The sequence below is a fragment of the Heteronotia binoei genome, chromosome 13, assembly GCF_032191835.1.
Source record: "Heteronotia binoei isolate CCM8104 ecotype False Entrance Well chromosome 13, APGP_CSIRO_Hbin_v1, whole genome shotgun sequence".
In the NCBI taxonomy this organism is placed as follows: Eukaryota; Metazoa; Chordata; class Lepidosauria; order Squamata; family Gekkonidae; genus Heteronotia; species Heteronotia binoei.
This window is the reverse complement of record NC_083235.1, coordinates 11,915,175-11,922,931: the sequence shown is the minus strand read 5'-3', so window position 1 is coordinate 11,922,931 and position 7,757 is coordinate 11,915,175.

The window sequence follows — 7,757 nt, the reverse complement described above, 5'->3', positions numbered from 1 at the left end:
ACGACCTGAGTTCAATCCCCGGTGGACGCTGGGTTTTCAGGTAGCCAGCTCGAGGTTGACTCAGCCTTCCACCCTTCCAAGGTCAGTAAAATGAGTACCCAGCTTGCTGGGGGGTGGGGAGGAGTGTAGATGACTGGGGATGGCAATGGCAAACCACCCTATAAAAAGTCTGCCATGAAAACGTGAAAGCGACGTCACCTCAGAGTCAGAAACGACTGGTGCTTGCACAGGGGACCTTTCCTTTTCCAACTCATAGGTCTAATAGAAGTTCAGGGGACAATGGCAAAAGTTGTGAAGTTATCAATGAAATTTGCTGTAGAATGTCGAACCAAAAACGTTGAATGAAGAGGTGCTACCACCAGCAGTGTAGATAAGTACCAACAAGACCACGTTTTTTTCAGCAATGCGGACTAAGTCGAGGATTGATCTGATTTAGTTTCCTGGGAGAAAAATACCAGCGTGTCAAGATCTTTAAAAACTGTATTTTAATGTCATAAATTGAGGAAAAGCTTGTAGGGGATTTTCAGATTTTCATGAATATTTTTCTGTATATAATTATTGTCACATGCTTTAATAGAGGCATTTAAACAATAAAAGCCCCGTGGTGCAGTGTGATAAAGCTGCAGAGCTGCAATCGGAGCCCTCTGCTCATGACCTGAGTTCGATTCCAGTGGAAGTTGGTTCAGGTAGCTGGCTCCAAGTTGACTCAGCCTTCCATCCTTCCGAGGTCGGTAAAATGTGTACCCAGCTTGCTGGGGGGAAAGTGTAGATGACTGGGGAAGGCAATGGCAAACCACCCCGTAAAAAGTCTGCCGTGAAAACGTTGTGAAAGCAACATCACCCCAGAGTCGAAAACGACTGGTGCTTGCACAGGGGACTACCTTTACCTTTTACTTAAACAATTATCTGTTTTCTCTTTTTTTTTTAGGTTAAAACAATTTTATTTGGTAACATATGGTAACAAATTATATTTCTTGCATCATTAATAACTTCTTTTATCTATCCCATATATTACTTTCTACCCACCCCTCCCCCCGTTACTTGACCCCCACCGGTGTTATTTACTTAAAGTACTAATGTTTAAAGGTACCCTTAACTAATAAAAACAAAAATCAATATTCTTCTTTTTCTAAGACTTAATCATTATCAAAAATTGTCCCATGTCCTTTTATTTTCCACTATTTTTCTACATATCTTCTGAACTTTTTCCACTCCATCTTAAAAACTTCTAAATCATAGTCTCTTAAAATTCTTGTTAATCTGTCCATTTCACTCCATGTCATAACTTTTACAATCCAATCCCATTTCTCTGGTATTTTCTCTTGCTTCCACAACTGCACATATAATGTCCTAGCAGCTGAAAGCAAGTACCAAATAGGGTGGCCAGACCGTCCCGGGCACCCGGGAATGTCCCGGTTCTGGCCCCCTATTCCCGCCTCCCGGGCTGGCTATACCGGGACCATTAGAGGTCCCAGTTTAGCCAGCCCCGGAGGCGGTGGGCCGCGCGCGCCGGCGGGGAAGGCGGTGAGGGAGGGAGGGAGCATCCCTGCGCGTGCGCAGGGACGCTCCCTCCCTCATTCGCCGCCTTCCCCGCCCGCGCGCGGGGCCCGGCAGCGATGGCGGAGGCCGGGGAGGCGGCGGAGAGGCCGGCGCTGGTCGCTGGAGGCCCTCCAGAGACTCCGGAGGGCCTCCAGCGACCAGCGCCGACCAGCGGAGGCCACGGAGAGGCCGGCGCTGGTCCCTGGAGGCCCTCCAGAGACCAGTGGAGGCCCTCCCCGGCCTCCGCAGCCACCGCCAGCCCCGCCAGCAGCACCAGCCGCCAGGAGGAGAGGCCGCCACCCGCCCTGGATGAAGGTAAGCAGGGAGGGAGGGGGCCGAAAGCGGGGGGGGGGCGGCTGGCGAGAGGGGCCTTCCTTCCTTCCTTCCTTCCTTCCTTCCTTCCTTCCTTCCTTCCTTCCTTCCTTCCTTCCTTCCTTCCTTCCTTCCTTCCCTTCCTTCCCTCCCTTTCCTCCCTCCTTCCTTCCTTTCTTCCTTCCTTCCTTCCTTCCTTCCCTCCCTTTCCTCCCTCCTTCCTTCCTTTCTTCCTTCCTTCCCTCCCTCCCTCCTCCCTTCCTTCCTTTCTTCCTTCCCTCCTTCCCTCCCTCCCTCCTCCCTCCCTCCCTCCCTCTGGCCACCCCTGGAGTAGACAATACTGACTTTGGTGGACCCAAGCACTGATTCAGTGTAAGGGAGCTTTGTGTTTGTGACTGGACTAGACAATGCTGATTTTGGTTGACCCAAGCACTGATTCAGTGTAAGGGAGCTTTGTGTTTGTGACTGGACTAGACAATACTGACTTTGGTGGACCCAAGCACTGATTCAGTGTAAGGGAGCTTTGTTTTTGTGACTGGACTAGACAATGCTGATTTTGGTGGACCCAAGCACTGATTCAGTGTAAGGGAGCTTTGTGTTTGTGACTGGACTAGACAATACTGACTTTGGTGGACCCAAGCACTGATTCAGTGTAAGGGAGCGTTGTGTTTGTGTCTTCTGGTGCAATTTTGTTCTCAGATCCTGTATTTACTTCATCAGTATATGGGATAAGGCACTTTCTCAACTGTGCTGCATAATGCAGCCTATTTATTTTGTCCTGTTTGCTCTGTTGGCTCTATCTGCGCCACCTTCATCACTTTCGGAGTGTGGATCCCCCAGTGGGGTGGTCTCCCGACTCCCTCCGCCAGCTGTCGGTCACTTCCGGGTTCCTGTCCTGCATCTCGACCTGTGTTATTAGTGACAGGCTGCTTCGGCGTGCCGCTGCGCCGGCCCCCTGGGTCCCACAACGATGGGACCGATGCCACAGGGACGGGCTCGAAACACTCTATAACCCCTCAAAAGAACAGTAGTCTAGCTCGCTTCCCCCAAGCCCTGCAGCCATAAGCCTCAAGGGGGCTCATTTTGCGGCATCTCCCGGCAGGAGGGTGGCACCCGCACGGGACACATATCAAATGAAAGAGGGGGCGCAGGGCTATCAGAAACAGCCGGCGGAGGGAGTCGGGAGACCACCCCACTGGGGGATCCACACCCCGAAAGTGATGAAGGTGGCGCAGATAGAGCCAACAGAGCAAACAGGACAAAATAAATAGGCTGCATTATGCAGCACAGTCTCACTGGAATCTCACTGGAATCTGACTGGCTTCTCAGCGTGGAACCCGTTCTCTCTAGTCTTCTCACTTTGAAAAAAGTAAAAAAAGAGTTTTATTTAACTTTATTTCCGCCTTTCCCTCTCTATAAATAATCTTGGTGTTTCCGGCGGTGATATTTGGGGGATTTTTGGGGACGTCACAGGAAGTGCTGTGAAGTCACTTCCTGTTTCCGGCAGTGGCATTTGGGGGAAATGATGTCATTTGGGGGAAATTATGGCACAGAAAGTGATGTCACTTCCTGCTTCCGGCAGGTGGCGCGGGGGGGAATGATGTCACGGGAAGTGATGTCACTTCCTGTTTCTGGCGGTGGCATGACATCACCGGAAGCGCCGTCACCGGAAGTGATGCCACTTCCTGTTTCCGGCAGGTGGCGCGGGAAAATGATGTCACTTCCTGTTTCCGGCGGTGGCATGACATCACTGGAAGTGCCGTCACCGGAAGTGACGTCACTTCCTGTTTCCGGCGGCGCACGCGCTCCGCACGCACACACCCCTATCTTCCCCCCCCCGCAAAGGTGTCCCTGGCTGGCCTTCAGACATTATGGCCACCCTACCAAATTATAGTTCTATCTTCTTTTGGAACTTTTTCCATTTGTAATCCCAACAGAAAAGTCTCTGCAACTTTCTTAAATTCATATTCCAAGACCCTAGAAATTTCGTTTTGAATCATCTGCCAATACTTTTTTGCTCTTTCACAAGTCCACCACATATGGTAGAAAGAACCTTCATGTTTTTTACATTTCCAACATCTGTCTGGCATCTTATTATTCATCTTTGCCAATTTCTTAGGAGTCATATACCAATACATCTATACATCATTTTAAAACAGTTCTCTTTAATACTATGATACATCGAAAACTTCATAGAGTTCTTCCACAAATATTCCGTTTCCATCTGTATTTCTTTATTTACATTAATTGCCCACTTAATCATTTGAGATTTCAGCACTTCATCTTCCGTAGACCATTTTAAAAGTAATTTATATAATTTTGAAATTAATTTTTTGTTGTCTCCAAGCAGAACTTTTTCCATTTCTGTTTGCTCTTTTCTTATTCCTTCAGTTTTAATATCATTCTCCACCAAGCTCTTTATTTGTTGCATTTGAAACCAATCATATTTATTATTCAGCTCTTCAGCAGTTTTCAATTCTATTTTGCCACTTTGTATTTTTAATAGTTGATTATATAACAATCACTTTTCTTCACCCGTCTCAGCTCTTATTTTTATCACTTCAGCTGGCACTATCCATAACGGTTTTCTCTCATCTCCATATTTCTTATATTTCATCCATGTATTTAGCAAGCTGTTTTTTATATAATGGTGAGAGAAAAAGCCGTCTATCTTTTTTTCCCCATAATACATATAAGCGTGCCAGCCAAATCTCTTTCCATGACCTTCCAACGCTAAGAGTTTTTTGTTTAATAACATTATCCATTCTTTTATCCATACTAAGCAAACTGCATCATGATATAATTTTAAGTCTGGTACTTGAAATCCGCCTCTCTCTTTTGCATCTGTTAAAATTTTCATTTTAATTCTTGGTTTCTTCCCCGCCCACACAAACTCTGAAATTATTCTTTGCCATCTATTAAATTGTTTACTGTCTTTCACAATTGGAATAGTTTGAAACAAATACATTATTCTTGGTACAATATTCATTTTAATTGCGGCTATTCCACCCAACAGTGACAAATTAAGTTTATTCCACTTTAACATATCTTCATCCATTTTACGCCATAGCTTCTCATAATTATTTTTGAACAAATCAATATTATTCATTGTTATCTCCACACCCAAATATTTTACCTTGGAGGTAACTTCACAGCCCGTTAGTCTCTGCAATTCTTGTTGCTTATTTATTTGCATATTTTTACATAGAAGTTTTGATTTGTCTTCATTAATACAAAGCCCCGCCACCTCCCCATATTCTTGTATTTTGGCTAACAACAAAGGTGTGACTCTGTTTTCTCTTTTTATTTGGAACTTTCCCCACATTAATTGCTCAGCACTGAATCCGCCTCTCTTCTTCTTATTCCCTGCTCCCTGAATCAGAAAAGGTTGCAGTTATCACAGCCAAACATTCTTCCTGAAACCTGTGAGTTAAGGGAAGGAGGATGTATTTAATTACCAAATTCTATCCTATTGCCAATTAAAAATTGTATGCTAATAAGGAATTTATAATTTACAAAGAATCAAATATAGATAAAACCAGGGGTTCCAGAAGTCATGGCTCTCAAACATCACAGCTCTGGAAAACTAACACTGTTAGAATCATGTGTCAACTTACCCCACCCCCTCCACATTGACATTTGTGGGAAAATGCATTTTTCTTCGGAGGTCTGAAGGGAGCAAAACTTTTCTCCTTGAGTTTTAAAAAGGCTCTCTCTTTCTCAGCAGAAAGGAGAGTCAATTGCTCAGTCAATTGGCTAGAGAGCCAGTTTGGTGTAGTGGTTAAGTGTGCGGACTCTTATATGGGAGAACCAGGTTTGATTCTCCCCTCCTCCACTTCTACCTGCTGGAATGGCCTTGGGTTAGCCATAGCTCCTGCAGGAGTTGTCCTTGAAAAGGCAGCTGCTGTGAGAGCTCTCTTAGTCCCACCTATCTCACAGGGGTCTCTTGTGTGTGGGGGGGGGAGGTAAAGGACATTGTGAGCCGCTCTGAGTCGCTGATTCAAAGAGAAGGGTGGGGTATAAATCTGAGGTCATAAGAACATAAGAGAAGCCATGTTGGATCAGGCCAATGGCCCATTCAGTCCAACACTCTGTGACACACAGTGGCCAAAAAAATATATATATATATACACATATATATACACACTGTGGCCAATAGCCACTGATGGACCTCTGCTCCATATTTTTATCTAACCCCCTCTTGAAGCTGTCTATGCTTGTAGCCGCCACCACCTCCTGTGGCAGTGAATTCCACATGTTAATCACCCTATGGGTGAAGAAGTACTTCCTTTTATCCATTTTAACCTGACTGCTCAGCAATTTCATTGAATGCCCACGAGTTCTTGTATTGTGAGAAAGGGAGAAAAGTACTTTTTTCTCTGCTTTCTCCATCCGATGCATTATCTTGTAAACCTCTATCATGTCACCCCGCAGTCGACGTTTCTCCAAGCTAAAGAGCCCCAAGCGTTTTAACCTTTCTTCATAGGGAAAGTGTTCCAACCCTTTAATCATTCTAGTTGCCCTTTTCTGCATTTTTTCCATTGCGATAATATCCTTTTTGAGGTGCGGTGACCAGAATTGCACACAGCATTCCAACTGAGACTGCACCATCGATTTATACAGGGGCATTATGATACTGGGTGATTTGTTTTCAGTTCCCTTCCTAATAATTCCCAGCATGGTGTTGGCCTTTTTTATTGCAATCGCACACTGTCTTGACATTTTCAGTGAGTTTTCTACCATGACCCCAAGGTCTCTCTCTTGGTCAGTCTCTGCCAGTTCACACCCCATCAACTTGTATTTGTAGCTGGGATTCTTGGCCCCAATGTGCATTACTTTGCACTTGGCCACACTGAACCTCATTTGCCATGTTGACGCCCACTCACCCAGCCTCAACAGATCCCTTTGGAGTGCCTCACAATCCTCTCTGGTTCTCACCACCCTGAACAATTTAGTGTCATCTGCAAACTTGGCCACTTCACTGCTCACTCCCAACTCCAAATCATTTATGAACAAGTTAAAAAGCATGGGACCCAGTACCGAGCCCTGCGGCACCCCACTGCTTACCGTCCTCCACTGTGAAGACTGCCCATTTATACTCACTCTTTGCTTCCTATTAATTAGCCAGTTTTTGATCCACAAGAGGACCTGTCTTTTTACTCCATGAGTCGTCCTTCTCTCACCATCCTTATCCCACCAAGACTTTTGAAATGCAAACAGTCGGCCTGGCTAGATAACATAAAGATGGTCAGGTTGCCTGCATGCAGCTCTCCAGGTGGACAGGTAACATCAAGCAGGGAACAGAGTTTTGGAGGACGAAAACCCTGGAGAAGTATTTTCCTGGAGACCTCAGGGAAAGCTAATTTGACCCGGCTGGTGGGAGGGGATAGAGAGATGATAAAACTCCGGGCACTTGGAAGTGACATCACATCTGGGACATTGCATGATGATGTCCCTGTTTGGGGGTGGGGTTTCCCCCACTGGCCAGCTGTGGGTTGGGGGATTGGAACCCTGAAGACCAGGGATCCCCTGGCCAGACCAGATAGGACTAACTTGTTTATTATAATTGTCAAATTTAATAATTTAAGATTACATTATTGTCCTATCATTACTTTTAGGCATACAATAAGAAACATCACTCAAGAAGGCCTCACAAACATTCTTTTGCCTTGTGTTATCCAGGGGCGGAATTCTAGCGGGAGCTCCTTTGCATATCAGGCCACACCCCATGATGTAGCCAATCCTCCAAGAGCTTACAGGGCTCTTTTTTGTAAGCTCTTGGGAGGATTGGCTACATCAGGGGGTGTGGCCTAATATGCAAAGGAGCTCCTGCTAGAATTCCACCCCTGGTTTTATCTATATTTGATTCTTTGTAAGTTATAAATTCCTTATTAACATACAATTTT